The 22,500-nt window shown below is 39.1% G+C and overlaps 1 protein-coding gene and 1 long non-coding RNA gene across 2 annotated transcripts in view; one reads left to right on the top strand and one right to left on the bottom strand.

The window, feature by feature from the left end:
- The window catches only part of LOC137476808 (uncharacterized), a 22,283-nt gene extending 1,819 nt beyond the window's left edge, over positions 1-20,464 (bottom strand). Inside the window, exons 1-2 of the long non-coding RNA XR_011000624.1 lie at positions 19,828-20,464; positions 13,750-13,789 (exon numbers count right to left, since the gene is read on the bottom strand). This is a non-coding gene — a long non-coding RNA (uncharacterized lncRNA). The remainder of the gene's footprint in view (positions 1-13,749; positions 13,790-19,827) is intronic.
- ARHGAP15 (Rho GTPase activating protein 15) overlaps positions 1-22,500 on the top strand; it is a 322,109-nt gene that overhangs the window by 265,675 nt on the left and 33,934 nt on the right. The window lies entirely within an intron of this gene.

Raw genomic sequence — 22,500 nt, 5'->3', positions numbered from 1 at the left:
CACCATGATCTCACTCCTGTTGTCTTCTGCTCTCGTCCTCTCTGCTAGTGTCCAAGTCAGGGTGATTTGACATCTTTTGGTGGCCCAATGGGGATGTTTTTGATGGTGAATGTACCAGGTAGTCGGTTGGAGGCTTGTGAATTAAGTTTGAAAGCATGTCGGGACAACACTCTCTACTAAAGCATTAATATTCATGAGTGAGAAATTAATGTCCCTTTCTGCTATTTGAACTATTATTAATTCTTATTATGATTTTGAGAGCCATTATACACATTGATAGGCTAATGAACAGTCATTTATAGAGGGATTTTAAGAGTTTATTCCAAGGAAGAAAATGCTAGCATTCTAGGACATGCTTTGCACTATTTCAAACCCCTAATTCTTGTTGCTTGCTTTACTGCACATCAGGGTGATTTCTACCTAATCCAACTGTCTAAAGTAAGCTACAATTTCCAATCAATCTTCTCTTTATTTGGCCTTTATTGCCATAGGATCTACAAATCCGTATTCTTACCAACTCTACTTAAAAAAACATCTATAAACAACAATTAGGTGTTTTCAGTGTTTTTGGAGCTCGTCTGTATGTTAATAGTCTTGAGGCAAAGTAAAATATCTCTTTTCTTCAGTATCATTTCCATTGCAGATGATTCTTTAGCTACTTGTGCTAATTAATTTGCCTGGTCAGTATTGAGCTGCTAGAAAATCTCTTCTCTTCTCCAGTTTGTCATGAAAAAGAGAAAATTCCTCAAAAAATTAGAAGTGCAGTGATAGGTGTGCAGTACAGTTAGAATAATGCCAGAAAGAAAACAACCTGATTCCCAGATTGCCATGCTGATTATATCCCAGCACTGAAGACTCTTTAGTCAGGGCCTTGCACGAGTTATGTAAGCTTAAGGGATCTAAAAACCTACATGTAGTAGGCAGTGACAAGTTCCCAAAAACATTTATGGGGACTTAGTCCTTTAGCTGGAGGTTTCAGGAGGAATTAGAATCCAAGAGGTGTGGTGGACTCCTTATTCTGGTAATACTGTAAAGACTATGTGGAGAAAATTCCATAGCAAGCTTAGTGTCCAGTTTCCTGGAGGCCGCTGCCATTTTAATTATGTGCATGGGAACAAAACTTTGCAGTACTCTGTATTATGCAAAGCACTTGCTCTCCCCCTTCAATTTCCCCTATAACTAACTTTAGATATGGCCCTACTGTTAGAACAATTTACATATGACCAGAATATTAGAAGATAATTCAAGGTGTTACAGAATCTCAGAATTCTGCATGCCAGGCTGAGGTTGGATAAAAACTGTCCATACAGCTTATATCAGGGAACTTACAAATGGTAAATGGAAGCCCACAAGACCTCTGGCCCAATACTAATTTTGTTTCCTAGGATTTGAAAAGTAGGGTGTTTTTGGTTTTTTTTTATCCAGTGACTTTGTCTGGTATTACTGGCAAGTCATTTTGTATTATTTTGGATGAAATATCCACTTCTAAAGTGTGCCCAAATGCTGCTATGAAGTCAGGTTAAGCCACACTTAAATTACTCAGTACCACAAATAGTTCTATTGATCTTCTGGAAGATCAACAGATGTAGTTCAAGAGATTGTCTGCAAGTAAAATTGTGCTTCATGTGAGTAAGGTGGTAGAAGTGCCAACAACTGAAACACTCGATCACCTTATTTACAGAATTCATCCTTCATAGCCATAGAAACTTTTGCCAGCACTTCAGCCACTGAAATCTATCCCTAAAATTTGTTTAGAAATATTAACAGGTAAATGTGGTAGCTGATTCTAAATCTTTATTTTGATGTAACTAGTTCTCTTGAAATGTCTCAGGCAAAGGCATGGAGAAAAAGAAATTGCTATTGCAGTGCAGTGAGGGCTGATATACACAGCACAGGAAATATTTAAATACCCACTAGTCCTTCCAGATCTTTTCAGCTGGAGCAAGCTGTATAGACTGTGCATCTGTACAGACAGTGCATCTGTCCAACTGCACTTAGAAAAAACCTCACTGATATTCCACAAAGGAAAATTCCACCCAGTTCCCAAAGCTGCAACATCTGTCTCTGGTTTGGGAGGCTTGGGTTCAGGTCTTTGATTTTCTCTGCAACAGGTTGGAAAGATTACTACATTGGAAAGATTTTTTTCAATGAGGTCTAGTGATTATGCCTTCATTTCAGTTCCTTATCTCTAATATGAATTTAATAGGTGCCACATAAGCACTGTAGATAAATAGGAGATTTATTGTTTAAAATGCACACACAGAGGCAGATGTTAGTGTATTTATATATATATATATATACTCTAAATAGAAATTCTTCTGCCAGAATTACGATTCTCCTGCAGACAGTTTTCTGAATGAATGTATCAGTTACTGCAGTGGGTTTCCCACTTGAGACAGATGAACAGAGGAATGAGATTAATTAAAAAAATGTAGTGTTGAAAGTCTGACTTGCAGGTTTTCAAGTGGAATCCCTAGCCTGATATGTCTCAGGTCTCAGTGTGGGGAACAGAAAAGGTGGAGTCCACACCCACCACCAGATCTCTGGAGAAAGGACATATTCCTGAAAGGAGATTACAAGACGGACAGGGAGAGACTTTTTACAAGAGCCTTTTACAGGGCAGTAGGGAATGGATCCAAACTGAGAGTAGGTTTGTCTTAGATATTAGGCAGAAATTCTTCCCTGTGAGGGTGAGGCCCTGGCACAGGTTGCCAGAAAAATTCTGGGTGTCCCATCCCTAGAGATGTCCAAGGCCAGGTTGGACAGGGCTTGGAGTAACCTTGTCTAGTGGAAGGTGTCCCTGCCCATGGCAGGGGGTGGAACAAGGTGAACTTTAAGGTCCCTTCCAACCCAAATCACTCTAGGATTCTATGGTTTGTAGGGCACGAGATCCAGTCAGCATATGTGACTTCAGTCCTGTCAATCACCCCAAGCATCAAGCCCCCCAGACACTTAGACAAAGCAATCCCCCGTTTCTGGAGCTCAGGATTTTCAGTCCTGAAAGGAAAGGAAGCATTTCTTTGCATGGGGAAAAGCAGAGCCATGGGCACCTAAAGATCCTCAAAGGTCACAGTTGTAGTACCTAATTAGCCTATGCACCTTCAGGGGTAGATGGCAGCTGAATAAAGTTTTTCAGAATTTAAGTGCCTAGACCACCTAAGGTCCACATTAGATACTCATTTAATTTTTGTTTTTTCAAGATCTGGATTTTTTTTTTTTTCTGTGATTGCTCTGATAGACCATTAACACTTTTTTCAAATGATTTCACACATATCCTTTCGATATATCAATTAAGGTCTCCTGGTGCATGCTAAGCAGAATTCTCAATGTCATTCCTATCAATCCTACAATGTTATGTGTTACCCTACTATACGGAAACTGAAGATGGTTATTTAGCATCTTAGACACGATAGAGTTTTGTAACTTTTTTGGTTAGCAAAAATTGCTAGATAAAAAAATTTTTTACAGTTTTGCTGGTCTGTGACACTGGTCTTTACTGGTCTGATCTGACAAAATCTATGATGGCAACATAGCAAAGCAATGAATCCTTCTTCCATGGGAATCATAGACTTGTTTTAACTCTCAAAAGCTAATGGTGCTGTCAGTAGTTGTCAGTCCCGTCTACATGCTGGTCAGTTGTCTTTATCTCCAGCATTTCTGGCATCAGAAGAAAGTTTTTTTCTGAGTTTTGACTCTTGTTCTGTTTCACTGAGAGCCCCCAAGAACCCACTGCCTGTGTGGCTCGAGACAACATGCTGCAGAAACTCACATCTATTTGGGCAATGATCATGCTTCGGTCTTCAGCAGACCAGAGCAAATTTTTGCACTGAATAATGTAACTTTTGAGGAGTTTGTACAGAAGCTGTCTGCACCAAAATCAGGGAAAAATTAAAAAAAAAAAATACAAAACAAAGCAAAAAAAACCCAACTGTGTCTGGAGGCAATAAAAAAGTCATCAATACATAATCACGACCAAAGAACTGAGCTGCATTGGTTGAAAATATAATGTAGGAAGGACCTGCTCTGAACTACTATGCAGTGTTATGAAAATAGTAGCTGGGAAACAGAAAGGAAGTAAATACATTCATTTATTCTGACAGTCATAACATCCTTGTATCATCTTGGTGGAAAGTTACAAAAGATGTCTAAAGAGATTTTCAAAAGACATCTAAAGAAACCTCACTCGAGGCTTACAAAGAACAAGGCTCAAGGCCAACTCGTCTTGGAAAGACAAGTCAGCATATTGCACTGTAAGAAATCCATGACAGTCTCTTAACATCATCACGTAATAGGTTCCTGAGAAACCAAATCTTATCAGTCTCTGGCATTATGCAAATTTCTGTCATAATCTCAATCTGTGGGCTTCGAGTCCTAATCAAACTGCCTTCAGATTCACAGTTGGCGAGCCTCCTATTGAAATCGTTTCTCTATCCTCCATTTACTTGTCCAAGGAAGTTTTGGGGTTTGGCATGGCATCAGAAAGCCTCAATTTCATGTGAACATGGTGATTTATAAACAAATCCAAGGTCACCACAATATATTTCACATGATACATTATAATTAATACACTTTCTTGGCCAAATTTAAATATCAGAAGACAGTAGAGATCCATAAACTAATGTGAGCAGAAAGAAAAAAAAATCTGTGTAGAAACAAGAAGTAATCACAAGTTAAGGTGCACATTTTTAAAAAATTTCTTGAAAAACAAAGGAATGATTTTATGAGTAGCATAATCTCAGGGATACCCAACCATGCAAATGTATGAATAGGTGTGTGGCATACACATTCTCCCAAATGTAGTAACACTAAAAAGTAATAGCAGCTCATTCAGAGTGTAGTACTGGATATTTTCAGTGGGGTTTGAATAGTATTAAATCCATTTTGAACTGTCCTTTTCTGGAAAGTTGTGTGAATACATGATTCAAGAATCATTAACTGATTAATTCATTGGCAGAGAAAGAAAAAGCCCTCACATTTTAGAAGAGATGTTAAGATGGTGCCAGAGACAGACTACAAGACAAGGTTTCTAATCTATGGGTGTTAACAAAATACAGATTAAAAGTGTATATGACTATTCTGAGTGAAACAAATAAGTAAAGGAGAATAGAAGTAAAAAATATTTAAATATATTTAAGCTGTAATGTTCCCAGCATTATAGATATCATATTCTAACATAGTATCCACTTAAATTCAAGCCAATAATAAAGAATATCTCCACTGTAGATCTAAATGGAGACTGTTGTATTTGCAGTAGCAGCAAACTGGTAACCAAAGAGGTTCACTCCAGGCTTTTGTTCCCAGGAGGTGTCAAGGAACAATATGTCCTGGTAACCTCCCAGCTCTTTCTCAATGACCTTTTCTTCACAGTTGCAAACTGTTTCTGCTCAACAGCATTTTTAAATAGCTCTTTTCAGGTCTGGAAGCAACTCATTTAGGAAAAAAAAAAAAAAAATTGGAGGTCATGCTTTGAACAGATTTTTTTCTTTTGGGGTGTAAAGTAGCCCAATTTAAGAAATTAAGAAATGTTAAAAAGAAAGGAAAGAAATTAATAAGTAAGACATTTCTTCCTTTTTGTCTTATTGGAAAGTTTTAATTAAGATGTTGGAGGGAAATGAAAATAGAATCTACATATGAAAATTTACCTCTTCTGCAGGGCTTTTCCCTGTGAAGGATGCTCAGGTAACGCCTATCCATAGGCAGCCTGATTCTAGATTGATTTGGGGTTTTATTTTTCTAAAAATGAGCCTCTGGGTTTGAAACAAGACAAGTTGTGATATTTACTAATTCTTTTCTTTGGATAGCAGTCAATTCTGCTAAAAGAGAACACTTCATAAAACTCTTAAATATGCACTGAAGCAACATTTTAACAGGATTTTCCCCTTTGTAAACTTAGCTAACAGAGTATTCTGGTGATCCCATCAAATGAAATATTTAAATTATATTTAATGAATAAAATTTACCTTTTGAGAAAAAGAGGACACCCTGTAGAACCTCACTCAAAGGGCTACACCAGTGATGAAAATTGTCCTAATATTACAGGGACAGAAAAACAGTTTAATTTGCTGTTATAAATATGGTGGAGGCTTTCCAACTATCATCAAAGGAAATGAGGAAGTTTTAAAAGAATTTGTACTTGGATTTTTCTATCATGCAAAAGTTTGCGTAGGAGGGACATATTCTCCACCAACTTAGTCTTTTTTGTTATTACAGTTATAATTTTTTTAGCATAGCAGAAATTTTATTGCGGATGCCTGGCCTGTCTCTTAACTCATGCTAATTATATTCATAATTAAATGTTAAACAAGAATTGACTAGGCCAACTGGCTTGCACAGGTGTTTGTGATATGAATGGTTTAATGCTCCCACAATAAATTATTGGATACAAATCTGCAGTAATCTACATAGAGAGACCCTTTTGAAGAACTTTGACATATGTGGTAGGTTCAGCACTGTGCTTTGAAGCCAGGGCTTGCAAGCAGCACTTACAAGAGAGTTTTTTGTCTAAACCCTGACTTGTCCTTGACTGCATGAGCGTTAACATGGCTAAAATATTTTTTTCTGGGTTCTTACCTGCCATGGAATGCAAGTCCTCAGAGCAGTAACATTAACGGGAAGTTGGAGTAGTCACTGGATGCTTGGTGGAAATGTCATCTGCCTCACTTCAACTTGCAAAGCAGTAGTTTGCATTTGTGACTAATGACCAGATTAATCACAGAGGCTCCAGAGACTTTCTGTTAGCTTTACACCAATTGCTGCTTCTCAAAGGATGGAATCAAACACTTGCAAATGGACAAAGGCTGGGGTTTCATTTTGGTCCACTTCCACTTAATTTTGGGGCATGGAAAATAGTCTATTAGCCTAACTTAAATTTAATCTGTGGTTAAAAGACTCTTTTTGTAGAGACAAAAATCTGGCACAGCTGCCCATGGCAGGGGTGGAGGGATTTAAAAGTGGTGTAGATGTGGCACTTGGGGACATGGGTTGGTGCTGGATTGGCAGTGCTGGGGAAATGATTGGACTTGATCTTTATGGTCTTCTCTACCTAAATGATCCTGTGATTCTATGAAAGAAAGGGCAGAAGGAAGAATAAAGCCAATTTGAGAGTCTGTATCTGGGATAACGTAAGGGAAACCCATGGAGAAAATCAAGCAGGAGAAAGTGGTGAAAGAGAAACTGAGAAATCCGAGCAACAGCATTGGGCAGGAAAGGGTTGGGAAGAAGAGAGAGGAGGAGCTCTTTAGTGACTGTGACAAGATCCCTGTGACCCGAAGTGTTTGGGGGAGGTAGGGGGAGAGGAACTTCTCCTGAGGGTTATCTGGAGCTCTTGACAAAGTGAGAATTGTCACTCTGGGTTTGAGGGGAAAAATGTTTCATCAGGCTTGTGAGTGAAGCTTCCACTTGGGGAAAGTAATAACAGGAGGAGAAGCAGCCTATAATGCCCCAGTTACACAATTTCAGAGGTGCAAAAATGGAAGAAGTGAGGCGGGGAAAGTGGGAATAGAAGACCAGGAAGGGAGGGAGAAGGAGACCCTCCAAGAACAAGAGAAGGGGATGCTGAAAGCCATCACCCACTCTGCTGTGCTGTCTTCCTCCCTGCTTACACCTTCCTACAATCCAGAAGTTTCCACCTTTCCAAATAAGAGTAGCACCACACTCCTGTGTGGCAGCACATTGGCTCTGAAGCAGCAAAGATTAGCATGATAATGTCTAGGTGAAAAAAAGTACCAACTGAGGTTCCCTGGTCCCCATCACATAGATGTTTGAGGACCTGGTACACTGTTTGAAGACCTAAACTACTACAGCTGTGGTACCTACTCAGAGTAGGTACTAACTTTATGGAGTATTTCTATGCATTCTAAATATTTCAAGCAACTGAGTTAGGGGAACGTGCATAAGCTTAGCCTTCACACTTAGAACTTTTTTTTCGTTTTCCATTTTCTCTTTTGAATTTCCTTTTCAAACAAGACCAAACTGGGAAAAGCAGGAAGGCTTGCCCAGCAGGCAGGTTTATACACGCTTCTGCAGCTCCAGCTCTGGGCTATCAAGTGCCACTTCTAGAAAAGCCTTTCCCTGGCTTGTGTTCTGTTTGCATCTGGATGCTCACATGCAGCCAGAACTAACCTACACTCCCTGCAGCTGAGGCTGGTGCTTGGTTTTCTTTCTACCAAAGATCATGGCACCTGATGAGGCCACGTTCCTGCTGCAAGCTTAAGTACATCATTTTTTTTTAATAAAAAAATTAGTCCACTGTAGAGAGAGAAATCCTCCACAGAGAAATAATAAACCGTGATGAGAGTAACCACTTTAGGAGATGTTAAAATTTGATCCAGGATCTGTGGTTTTTCTTTGAAGCAGTAGTTGTCCTTTAGTTCAGATGGTATTTGTGAATCGTTGCCTCAAAAAAATAAAAAGGGGTCTTTTGGCACATTCTTTAGGCTGATGACAGGCAAAATGAAGTAGATTCTGTCTCAGAAATCTCCAAAAATAATCTTAGGTTTGACATAACACACCATGTCATGAAGTGATATAAGCCACATAAGCACAAAGCAGGCTTTAAATTTAAAGAAGAATAATCCTGTTTTCAGATAGGATACTTTCCATCAATTTGGATAACAAATATCTGATGCAGAATATAACCATGTTAATGTTGAGATCCCTTAAAACCTGCAGTTCCTGGTAGTAGGTGGCAGTGGCAGCCTGCTTTCTACCTGTGCTCTCTGAAATTTGCTCAGACCATCCAAACACTCACATGCATTAATGATTTCTATCTGGAAATAAGGATCTGCACAATTTTTTAATGTCTTTAACCCCTCAGCACCTGTGATACAGAGTTCCCAGTGCTAGAGAGCGATGCAAAATGCATTCGTGCTCAGCACTGGGAAATCCCAACTCCTGGTGCCAAGAGGTTCATAAATATAGTAATGAAACCTCTTGACTCAAAAGTGAGCACTATTTAACAGAGCAAGCATGAACAGCCTTTAGGAGATTTTGCAGCTGGATTTGTTCCACAGTGTCAGAGCTGAACCTCCATGATAGTAGTTTTAAAAAACTGTGCACGGTTAAAATAGAGAGTTTAAGGAAGCCAGGCAGCCAAAAATTAGAACTAAATAAATCCGTGGAAAGAAAAAGTAAATATACTGCTGCATCCCTACCAGACAAAGAGGCATCAAGATTCCCCAGTATGAATCTAGTGACAGATGTCAAGGTCTTTGGGAAGTGTCCACTAAGCTTTATTTTGCACATGTTCCTGAACAACTAAAACAAGTATTTTTTGCGATAATTTACAGCAAATCAGTATCAATAAATCAGAATCATGTAAGCAGTCATGTTTATTATATCCCTGTTGCTTAATATGCATGACAGTAATTTATTTTTATAGTACACTTTCACTGTTATCTCCTCCTTTGCTGTAACTTTGAGACAAGCAAGCTGCAAAAGTAGAAGGTCAGGTAATACTTTGAAGACAGTAAAAGTTCATTCACTTGGAATTTGCCTGCTTTGTTGTTTTGTTTGTTTTTTTTTTTTTCTAATGCTCTACTGGCTCCTTAAAATATTTATACTATCATTCCTAACCTAGCATTATTTATTTAACAAATATCTCTGCAAAATGAGAGTTGCAGAGCAGTGTATGGGTACCAGCTCTACAAGTGAAGAATCCCAAATTTCTAAAACTGTTCAGTTGAAAATGGTCATGAAATCTTCTGTCAAGGTCTGTATTTTAACAGAATACTTTTCTTTTAAAAAGGTTTTAAACTCACAGTTATTTAAGGTATCCTGACATTTTTCAATGGCAGAACTTGTTAATCAGGACGGCAATAACAGAAACAGGAGGTTTTATCCATGAAACGTGCAGAGTACAAACAACTACAATTTCTACTTGCCACTCCTACTGAAACGCCTCATTAATGACTGAGTGAGGCCGTAGTAACTTCAGATCTACACCCTAAGAGTGCATTCAGATTTAACTGAGTCGCTCTTTTTTGCTTTTCACATGTACTTTTTGGTAAAAAAAATGGATTTCAGCATTGTCAATTGAGGTACAAGGACCTCCATTGTTCCTTTAGTGCAGCCATAAAGCATGATTAAATTTAGTGAGAAAGCACAACTTCAAGGATGATGTAAATGTCAAGATAGTCTCTATTTTCCATTAATCAGAAATCAACAGAATTCTTGATTTTCTTTGCGTTCTGTTTCAAAAATATTTTTCTCTCCTGTTGATCTGCTTCCGTGTTTCATCTCCGACTGAGTTTCTGTAGCAGAATCTCTCAATGTGTAAAACTCTTCTGGTTAAAGACAGCCTGTAATTATACAATGGCCTCATTGGTATGTCCCCTTGTCTTTCAATTAAGGATGAGCTTTTGATGAAGTCGTGTTGGTTACTGCACATAATCAATCGTTTCTCATCCAGGAACATATTTTTCATTAGACAGGAGGTGGAGGCCACACAAAAAAATATTGCTGATCAGATGAATGAAGTCTAAACCTACCTCATCACAAAGATAACATCTAAAAATGCTTCAGGTTTATTTATGGCAAACAAAAAATATGACTAGGCGTCAAGAAATGATGAAGATAAGCAGACATAAAAGACATTTTTATTCTAAGTGTAAACTATCATTAAATGTACTCAGATTTATACCCTATAATTATTATGATTGTAGCAATTAATCAATCAACTGATTAACATGTAGGGTCAGCAGGACACAGTGATCTTATCTTGAAGCTTGAATTAATTAATTATTCCTTACTCTACATTATTATTTTCTACTTGTGTATGTTTTCTCAGTGTCCCTATTGAAAAAATATATCTTTTTTTTTTCCCTGTGATGTATTGAGTCGAGCAGGGGAAGACACTGACGTACATTTACTAATTTGCCATCAGAATTTCAAATTAATTAAAACATTTTTAAAACATTGCATAATTTTTAACTACTTGTTATATTCTAATTAGCAAGGTTCAATTAAATTGTTTTCAACGTAGCAACTTAAGAGCTCTCATCTCTTCAAGTGGAGTCAAATTCAGCGGGTGTATATTGTTGCGATGATATAATTCCACGTTCATTATCCCACAGCCAGTGAAGTCTCTCTGAGCAGAGCATTTGTTCACTGTCTGTGGCAGTGTGGGGATTTTCCAGTTCCACAGGCAATCCTGCTGTCAGGATTGAGTTCTTCCTGAAATTCGGCGACAATTCAATTTGCTTTATGCAAAATTATTTTTTGCCCCTGCCCATGGCAGGGGGTTGGAGTCAGATGATCTCTAAGGGCTCTTCCAACCCAAACCATTCTAGGATTCCATGAAAGGCATCCCTTCCAATTACCCCTTCCTTGTGCTGAACATTTCCTCTGTCTCTTGGCAATATAATTTTTCTAACCTACTAGAACTCTTGCTGGCTCAAGAGGAGACACCCTGTTGTTCCACCACCGTGCCCAATTTCCTCCTGATTATCAGCCCCAAGCTTTTTGACATTACTGGCTCTTAAAAGCTTGGGTCAGAGTTCTAATTTTTTTTTTGCTTTTTCTATCTTATGTTGTCTTACCTTTTTCTCTTATTCCATTGTTACTAGCAAGCCTAGGAAGCCCTGGTGGTGTTGAGGAAAGACTTAAGTGCTCTGTCAGACAGCACCTTCTTCAGTGGCTTGTCACAAAAAACATTCAAATTCTCTGGGCTTTTAAAGGCATATTTTTATGCTATTATCACCTGCTAATCTGCCCTTTGCTTGTGCTGTGATGAACAAGGATAAAATAGATTTTATGAGCATCTCCCTTCTCCTCTTGTGCTGCCCTGTGGCCATAGGACAGCCAGGGAAGTGTGGGCATGGGGTGTTTGGGGCTGTTTTAGCCAAGCAGACCAAGTTTCCATACCCCCATGCTGACACACAGCGCAGCTCTCTTCTCCAAAGAAGAGAAAAATCTGCTTTTCTCCCCTTTTTTTCGGTCTGTAACACCCTACCGCAGTGAGTCCACGTCCTGATTAGGCTCTACTATTATCTATACAATCAAAAATAAAAGAGATGCTAAAAATCCAGCTGCTGGCTCTCTCACTGAGCTCTCAGGAAAGTTCATATCCCAGCCCCTGATGGTTTTATTTTTCCAATTTTAGTGCAGGAGATAGCAGTAATAGAAGTAGGTTTGGGGGCCTTAAATAGAAAGGGTAGGAGAAGCAGTTATCGTCAAGCTTTAGCTTTGAAGTGTAAACTTAGCAAAGACTTTCCTGATGAAGTATACATATGGAACTACAAAATGCCACTTTTTATCCATTTGTTTTCCTGACCATAACCACGTTTTCACACTGTCAGCATTTTCATTAGGAGCTCTTTTTGTCAGAGGTTTATAACGAGAATGTAAAGATTTGCTATGGGCTAAATCTCAATCCAAGAGCAAATGTTTATACCAATTCTGAAAACAATCAGCTTGCCCATTTGTAGTTATGCATGTGTTCATCATCTGTTACTGCTTGTCCAATGCTCTGCAACTTCTGGAAGGAAAAGGAGACATCTGGAGGGGAAAAAAAAGCTATCCTGCAGATAGCACACTCTATGTTCTCCTGAGTTATTGAATAAGGTACTACAGAAATGCAGCTTTTTAGTCAATACAAATAATTTTTTGCTTAAGCCTGTCAAATTTACTGTAGAAATATTTTAATGTATGGCTTAGCCTGGTCTCCTTTTGTGCATTACTTACATGGAATTTGCTTTAAAAATTCACTGGAAATTATTCACCTAATGAACTGAGCCACTTTTGTGATGCCAGGCACAACGAATTCTTTGAAAATGTTTTAGCTTATCTTCTGGACCAGAGAGTTGACAGGGTTTTCCTGTCTGTCACTTCCCCTGTGTATCAGTCATTAAGTCCCACAATGTTCTTGGGGAGGAGTTAAATGTAAAAGATAATTTACAGTCTTTATCCTTCTCTGGCTGTGTTAGTTTGAACAAAAAGGTACATGGAGTGGGGGTGTATATAATGACATGAAGAAAAATTTTGACACAAAATAAACAGAAAAAAAGATTTGTGCACTTAAGTGTTACCTGTGCACAACAGGACTGAAAATGAAATTTTTCTGGGTAAAATTTAGAAGTCATAGAACCATAGAATCGCTGGATGGTTTGATTTGGAAAGAACATAAAAGATCTTGTTCCTACCCCTCTGCTATGAGCAGGAACAACTCCCAGTAGAAGAAATAAAGATGAACCAGGTGCTAATCTGAAAGTTGCCTCTGTTTTTACACAGAGGATGCCTGAAGTTGTAGAGCACTTCAGGAAGCTTTGTAGTACATAGTATTTATGTACAACGCTCAGTGTTACAAGTATTTACTTTATAATAGCATTACAGTCATATTTATAAATCTCTTTACCCAGTAAACCTCAGGAAAAAAAAAAATTGTTGCCCTCATTAGTGTTTCTCCATAAACCATAGTAAAAATTAATTGATTCACCCCATCCTAGACAAAGATATGCCTCCAAACTTAGCACCAACATGGCTGCATCCACTTCTAAAGTACGATTAAAGCACTTGGAAAAGTGTGTATAGAACATCCTTGTAAAGCCATCAGGGAATTTATTTTTTCCTTTAGCAAATAATTCATGAGCAGTTATAACTCGTTGACAAATCATTGTGCAGACAATGAAAAGAGTTTTTTCAGGACGGGTTGTGAGCACACATCTGGTATGAATGTTCTCAGAAATATTTCTCCACCCTGCCATGCACAGCCCTTTTGTTTTTGGGAGATTTCTAGGGAATAAGAAGGCTCACCTGAATATTTGTGAGCATGCAGGCACATCAGTAGATCTACCTGGAAAAGAACAAAAAAATTTGAAGTCAAAAAAGTCTTTCTTTTTTAGCTTGACTCATCCAGTTGTGTTTTCAACCAGGAAGCTTTAAGAAGCTAATTAATTATGAGCTAATTAAACTTTGCAAAGTCATTGTGAGACTGCTAGAATTAATATAAATATTTCAGAGCAAGTAAACGGAGGGACACAGCTTATTTTTGTAAATCAGGTACCAAAGCAAGCAGTGACAGCAGCAGCCCTCTCTGTCCCATACCCCCACTCCACAAACATATTTGATCTTTCCAAGCTTCACATTTATCTAGTAAGGGTTAAAGCAAGATTTAAAATCCTATACAAAATCTGTGGAAATATGTGTTCTGCATAAATCTGGGCCACAAAATTAATACACTTGTATACATTTTCCCCATCTGCTATAATGCTGACACATCCAGCTTGTAGCCCAGAATGTTTTAGCGAAGAAAGGGCCATCTCTATGTTTAGTGCAAGAGTTCAAGTGGAGTTAGAGACTTAGTGGTGCACTCAGGCTTCTCCACTAAACATAGAAAGCAGCTTGGGGTACTTGAGAAGTTTTCTTCCAAAATGCCAAACCGCTGGTTATTGGTGGGGGAGGGAGGAGTGGTATTTTTTTTTTTTTTTATGTGTGTGAGGAATTAAATTGCATATTTACTAGAGAAAAAAGTTTCCTTTTGTACTCCTTCAGTCTTGTCAGCTATTATAATATATGTATGTGCTTGTGAATGTGTATACATGACACCTATAAATTTTCCATTAAAAAAAAAAAAGCATAAAAAAACATTCAGGCAAGGGTAAGGTCATCTCAAACCTCCAAATATCGTGGGAGTAATTTTAGGGACTGTGAGCTGGGAGAGGCAGCTCTTTTCTGTTCTGTTACTGCAGACTCCCTCACCCAAGCTGGGTGCCTGTGTTTTCCTGTGTCAGGAGGAAAAGGAGGTGTCCCTTTGAAGGCTTTGTGCTGCAGGGACAGTGCAGGAAAGCTTTGTCCAGGGGTTCAGAGGCTGCACTGATCCCTCCATCGCGTGTCAGGAGGAGGTGCAGCCTGTCCAGGGCGAGCGCCTGCCCCGCGCTCCCCTGGTGCCCCAGCCTGCCTCTGCTCCAGATGCAATCAAAGTGCGTTTTCCAGCAGGTTGGTTACGTATCCGTGGCAGGGAAGTTGGCCTTTTTTCACTCTTTAATTCATTCACTATACCAGATTTTGAATTTGTGCAGGTTATTTTGCCATAGATGCCCAGTGCACTGTGCAATTTCGAATTTCCTAAGATTTCCTATTCCCAATTAAAAATATGGGTGTATATTCACTTTTTTTTTTTTTTAATGTTTTTTACTAACACTCTAATGCATGTTCGTGGGTATTGTGGAACGACCATCTTGTGGATTTATGGACAAAGAGCTGAGGTCCACTGAGCTGACTCCAAGTGATAAATTCAGAAGAATCAGTGTGACAACTTTAAGTTGCCAAAAGGCTCCTCTTGGTGTAGGGGTCTACCTGTGGCTTTAAGGTCATGTTTGACTTATAGAGCCATGTACCTCTATTGTGACTTCTGTAATCTCAATTTCTGTTTCAATAATGTCAAAGCTAAACTACACCAATCGACTTTCTTCTTGCAGATTAAGCCTGTTTAATTGAATATATAGTTTCATGTATTTTCCAACAGTCTGATCTTGAGCTCTATCAGAAGTCTTCTAGAAACTTGAACCCTTGGAAAAATGCCATGGAAGGTTCCTGTATTTTGATTATATATATATATCTATATAGATAAATAGATATAAAATTATCTATGTAATTCAGTGTGTACTATGGAATATATAGTATATTATAATATGATTTTTTGGTGCATAGCCAAATAATACCACCATTATAATAGGGTGGGTAGCAGGGTTGGATTACAAGTCCTATTTTTAAAATGCTCACATATTTTTCACTTTCAGCACACCAGAAATTACCAGAATTACCCTGTGAAGTTTAATTCCTGGGTCAGGTCCACTTTTCAGTAACTCAGTCATCTCCACTGATACAGCAATGCTGCCTTCCACCAGACAGAGACCTCAAAATTTGTCTTCTCCACACATTAGGCTTTCCCACATAGAAGCAATGCATCATATGTTTATTTGACTTCTGTGGCTTTTGCTGGTTACTCACACTGACTGCTTGGTGGTTGCTTTTGCAGCCAGCAGAATAATTTTATCACTATGTATAGTAATTCCCATGTCCAGTAAAACATGAAAAAATTAAGACTATTTGCCTTACATATATGCCAGGTAATATATTAGTTGTTACTTATTAAGTCCTTCACTCTGTGGACTACCTTTTCTTTTGGTTTCTTTTTTTTGTTTTTGTTTTTGTTTTTTTCTTTTTTTTTCTTTTTTTTCACTTTGGAGCATAATTTATATGTAAGGGAAATATAAAGACAAGCAAAGGACAAAGGCAGATAAGGCAGATGGGTACAAAGGGAATTGGGAGGATCAGAGAGAGACAAACCAAGCAAAGACAACCAAGATATTTGGGTGGAAATAAGAGATTTGCTCTCTTTTGCATTTTGAGACTTGAGGGCTGTGTACATAAATCCTTGGTGGATTTTTGCTTTTGCTAAACAACAAAAGCAGGTTTCTTCTGAAAGGATTCCTCTGGGAGAGGACAGTGCCCAGCCCATGAAGTCCAGGAGATGATTTATTAATGTTCATCACCAGGTCTTCATGTTGAATGGCCATACCAAACCTCATTTTCAGCAGACACCATCCTGGACTAGAGAGAATTTACAAGCACACACTCCAAAACTTTCAGAAACCTCCCAGCCACACTGCCAGGAATCCAGAGAGGTCCCACAGTTTGCTGTTATTGCTGCCCTTCCCACTGGTGTTATTAATTCTTTTCTTTCTGTGTGAGCAGATCTCTGGGTCAAAACAGGGACTTTTTGTAGATACAAAATAAGTCCATGCTGCTCTTAAACCTCCACTTCCTTTTGTTTGAAATGGTGGCTGTCATATTAGAGAAATTGTGATTTCTCTTTCTTTTCCTCCCTCTGCCATGCCTTAATCTACCTGTAATAAAATGCAATGAATTGAAAAGAGAAACTTCTACATAGAGATTGGTTGCTGTTATTCCAGTTCTGCAGAAATCAGTGGAGGATGTTTTCCTTTTCCACCTGTTCATACTTTCTTCCACAGCCTAGACCAAGTTCAGCTCAGCTCTGCTCCATGTTCTCTTCCATTTGGTTCAGTCCCATTTCCATTTCTCCAACCTATGCCCCTTTAAAATGCAAACAAGTAACATGGGGAAACTGTCACTAATTCTTTTATTTGCTTTAAAGGGAGGAGCATACAGAGCAGAGCCTTCATTAGCTCTGTGAAAGACCCTGGATACACCACCATCAATATTTTATCACTTCATTGTGAAGATCAGGGGAGAAATAGGCATTTATAGACTCACTTCATCCCTCCTTGCACCCCTTTTATCTATCTCTTCCTCACACTGCTTGCACACAGGATGCCACAGAAATAGAGGTGCATGGGAAGTGGGATTTCACTCCTAGGAGAAGAGCAGAGTGAGCATTTCCAATGAGGACACAGCACATCTTTTGCTGTGCTTTCATTTAAAGCGTGCATGGTGCAAAACCAGGTTAGATAAGCATCCAGCAATACAGCTTTTTTCCTTTTTCTGTTTGTCCTTTACACTTGCAGGTTGTAATTGGAAAGGTGTGAAGATGAGGCACCAAAAATAGAGGGAGAAATCCAGGTGCACAAGTTCGTGTGCCATCTCAGAGAAAGAGGGAGCTTAAATTGCAGCCAACGGAGAAATTTAGGTGCACAAAGTTAAAACTAATAGTGAACTATCTGCACACCATTTTTTTTGGCAGAGCCAAGACCCCCTCCATTTGTCCAGAGTCGCAGAGTGTGTGAATGGCTTTGCACGGGAAATGATTCTGAACTTTGCAAATAGCTTTTATTATAGCTCCTCTGTGACACTGCTAGAAAACAGATTAGATCATAGCTCATTTCTCTTTTATTATTCTGACAGTGATTTCATTTGTTCAGAACTTCCATTTTGCCTTTAATATCTCATATGCGGTCACATTTTGGGAGCTTTAGGATGTGCTGGTTCTGCCTGCATGTCTCTCACCTTCGCCAACTCATTACAGAGAAGCATCCTCCCTAAATAACAAATATTAACAAACATCTATGAACTTCAGATGATACAATTCCCAGTTCATTTCCTGGGCTATAACACTGCCAGAGAAGGATCAAATAAAGAGCCTGCCTGATCCCTAAAATAAGGCATAGTGTGGGAAAAGTCCTTTGTTTTATACCTATAAGGGGAAAAGATATTAAACCCTGCCCATGCAAAGGCTAGAGCAGAGACCCTCAGCTAGAACAGCAAAAATAAGAGTTTGATAGCCCAAAACAATTATTTCAGCCAATCATTCTCTCCTGCAATACATTCCATTTCTGCCCTTTAAAGTCAGCTGATTCAGATGCTCTCAAAATGAACATGGCTGGCCCCAAAAGAGCCCATTTTAAGACTTGTTTGGGGATTTTTAGCAACATAAAGTCACTGTCCTGCAGTGCTTTCACTCCCACCTATGCGATGCTGCCAGAGAGACCTGACCTAGGATTAGGTCCTTCCCACTGCTGTCCAAACATTACAGCAACCCTTTTGTACCATCGGTCGCTGGGATTGCCTGGAACAGCCTTCAGCCTGCTCTGAAGTTATGATGGGCAAACATCCAGCAGAAAGCTGTTCATTAGAAAAGCTGAAAGGTCACTTTTGCACATATAATATCTTTCTTTCCCAGTCCATGGGCAGTAATTCATGATTTAAGCCTAAAAAACCCAGTGAAAACTGAACACTGTAGAAATAAATACCAATAACCTGCAACAAAAAATCTCCAACATTGTGTACATCTAGCAAGGATCATTACAGTTAGCTAATTTTTGGAAGTAATATCATAGCAAAAAAGCCCTATAATTTTTTTTTTTATACATATTCAGCTGTGACATTACGATGCTCTTTTCCCCATCTTACGTCTGGATCCTTTACCTACAAAAGCCAGCTGAGGGTTTGGTATTTAGTTTGGTTTTTTTGGTTTTTTTTTTGCCCTTGGATCAGAGAAAGATTTATTTCTGTGACTGCAGATATTTTAAAATATATTTTAAATGTTTTCTATTATTCCCTCCTTCTGCTCTCCACACATGTTAAAATCCGCTCAGAGCAAGGGTCTGCGAAAGGAGCTGGAAAGGCCTCTGTCCTTTTTCTGGGGTTGTTTTCTTTGTGAGCCTGCAAGTACATTGCATTTGTGTGGGGGGTGTGTGTGTGTGAGTGTGTGTGTGTGTTTGTGTGTGTGTGTACATGCACAGGCTTAGTCCTCAGGTGGAACTGTGGTTCCTGTGCTTTCGTTCTCGAAGCTGTTATTCTGGAAGGGAATGGAGGCAGCTGTGTTTACAGCTCAAGTCTTGGCATACATTTACCAGAATCTATTATTCATATCGTTCAGTATCAGGGAGAGATCTCAGGCCACCTGTCTATCTGACAAATTCACCCTTTTGTGAGCTTTCTGTTCATAGCAAATTATGTTCACATTGATGAATTGAGTTTTTATGAGCATTGCTAACTAACATTCTCACAGAAGGCCAGGGGCAATAGACTGCAAGTGTTTCTGGTCCACAAGTAAATGTTAAAAAGAAAAAAACTGCCAGTATTTAAAGACAATTTGCCATGGAGGGATAGTTAAAATATTTGGCAAAGCCTTGATATTTATAAATTCAAGAATGTCCATAAATTATTACAGATAGTATACTTATCACAAATAAAAAATAATAATAATTCTGCACTGCCCCCTGTGAACGTGGAGGGCTCTTTAGTATTCTGTGTGTTAACAGGTAGACAGTGATCAAAGCTTCTAACAAATCCTTATCAGGGCTTAACACAAGGTGGGAACCATTTAGTTTTGCAGAGGGGATCTTCCTTTGAAAATTGTGCAGTGAAATCACTGGGACAGAGCGAAGTGAACACAAAATGATGATTTACCTGGGCTTTTCAGCACGGTACTGGTTCCTATCCAAGGAGCCACCAGTCATGGGAGCAGCTGTACCCCATAGACTCAAAGATCTGTAGCTGTAGATCTAAATATCTCCATTACAAAAGATTATTGTCAGGGTGTGCTGGGACAACATCGCCTGTGAACATCCAAATTCCTCATGCCCCTCACCCTACAGATAATGCCAGGGAAAGAGCATGACCCACCTCTGAGAGCAAAAAGGGGCAAAGTGGGCTGCAAGCCTGCAGATACAATCTCCAAATAAATAAACACTCAGCTGCATCAGGTAAATCTATTTACTAAACTCTGATGCATCTAATGTGCCATTTAATGTGCCATAGAGCACCTGAGACTCTGCACAAAGCATCCCAGAAACTCCTCATGTCTTGGCGCGGTTGGAGGATAACGTGGATACATGAGGGTAACTCCCTGCCGTGGTGAGCTGCCAGCATCTAAGTGGCTGAATCCCACCACAACTGCCATGAGGCTCCTCTTAGGGGCCCACAAAAAAAAGGGGCATGGCAGTGAGTGACATTTCAGTGGGAGACCTGGCACTAATAGCCGCATCAGGAGATCAAATTTCCAAAGAGGAAAAATAAAGCTAAAAAGAAAAAAAAAAAAAAAACAACAAAAACCAAAAAAAAACAAAACAAAACAAAAAAACCCAGTGCCTTTCAAAGGGAAAGAAACCCTCCAATTTCAAAGGAAAAACGATGCCTAAGAGTCCCTCCTTAAGGCACAGAGGAGAAAAACAGGTTGGAAGCAAGGAGCCACCTGGCCATGAGCACTGGAACACCTCGGCCCCATCCCGGTGGGACGCGGCGAAGGCTCCCATCGCTTCACACCCGTGCCGGGGCTGCCTCTCGCCCGCGCGGCTCCTCGCGCTGAAAGCGTGGCAGCCCTGCCTGTTGTTTTGATAGGTGCGAATGCCCCTCGCGAGCTATCTCTGCCGCTTCCAAATCTGTACCGCCGGGGAAACAGGTTGCGCAGCGTGGCCTGCTGATCCGCGCCTGCCTGGCCAGTAGCATGGACAGAAGGAGCACTGCTGTCGCCGTCTTCCCGAAGTTTCGAGCCGAGGCAGAGGGTGATAAATGCGGTGGGTTGCCTTTCAGTGTATCAGTCAAACCGCCAGTTTGGGAGACCTTTCCCGTTAGGAGCCTTTGGATTTTAATTTCACATGTGCCAATCAGGTTGTCAAGCGCTTGGGTAGACCCCACCACCATTTTGTCAACTGGAAGCGCGGCGCGACTTTAAGGAGCGCTGAAATAGCTGAGAGCCTGTTCCAGCTGGCCATTCCATAATGGGAGAACATTGTTCTGCCTTCCTTGTTTTAACCCGTGCCTGCGCCTAGGTGTCTTCATCGGTGTCAAACAAATTTGTAGGACTGGTGATTAGTTGCCCAAAGAGCATAATATATGCATTATTAATTATAGAAGGTAAGTTTGGCTAATTGTCATTTCTATACAGTAGCACTGCACTACGATACATTTTAACAATCTATAAATAATTGATAATTTTTTTTCTTTCATCTTCCTCCCTAGTTTGCATAAAACTAATGACTTGGTAAATGTTACTCACTTCAAAATATTCCACTGCTCCTATGAAAATTAAACCAACACTGTAACCTTAGCAAATAAGGAGATTTTTCATCTTATTGTAGGTTAAAAAAAAAATGAAGAGGAAATATAGTCCTTCCTCCTATCAAAAATCTGACTCTGTGAGAGACAAGTAAAAATCATGCATAATATTTTAAAAAAAGTGAGTAATAAGGAGACTACTAAAAAAAATAAATTTGACTTTTAAAGGATCAAAAAAAAATTCAGGAAAGTTGTGATTTTACTTTATTCTCTAAGTCTTTAGAACGGTCAGAAGTGGTATTTTTTAAGCTTTAAACAGGATAAGACTATGACACAGACACAAAAAGATAGATCAAGGAAGGCTTCAGTGTGAAGTGGTAGTATTTTCAATACTTATCAAATAACTGCATGCATAATCCCATAAATCAGGTTAGCTGAAGACTCCAAATTCTTCTTAAATGAGGTGTTTGGGTATAGTTTCTGGCTGCTTTGTTAATATGATTACAGTACCTTGCTGGTTCCTTGAAATGAAGGATTTGCCACAGCAAAAGTACAGGCTCTTTCTGAGTTCTCTGTTATTTCTACAAATCCACAATCTGTCAGTCGACACTGTTATTGCACTGAGGCTTTACTCTCTAATTTTCAGAGCAACTGAATCCATTCCCGGAGTTATTGATGACACTATAATTTCACATTTATTTGGTGTGTACTGTGCAGTTTAAAAAAAAACAATAGAAAAAGACCTCCAAACTAAGTATTGTCTACAATATCAATATGTTGTCATTTAAACCTACATAGATACTTACATATGCTTCATTATAATAATAATAAAAAAAACAGGTTGTAAGGACTGCCTCTGTGACCTTTTTTCTCATTTTAACCCTACTGATATGTCACCCATGGCAACCTTAAACCGATTTTAATAGAGTCTATCCTATTATTCATTTAAATTGAGGTGCAAGAGCACTTAGACCAGAGAAATTTGCATTCAGCAAATGGGGATTTGATGAGCAAAAATGATAAGATATATGTTGTATAACATGCCCTATTTTGCCAGCAAATAAACAGCTCTTGAAATTGATAAAC

The sequence above is a fragment of the Anomalospiza imberbis genome, chromosome 7 (genome assembly GCF_031753505.1).
Source record: "Anomalospiza imberbis isolate Cuckoo-Finch-1a 21T00152 chromosome 7, ASM3175350v1, whole genome shotgun sequence".
Lineage (NCBI taxonomy): Eukaryota > Metazoa > Chordata > Aves > Passeriformes > Viduidae > Anomalospiza > Anomalospiza imberbis.
The sequence above is the reverse complement of the archived record's forward strand: the minus strand, read 5'-3'. Positions and strand labels throughout refer to the sequence as shown.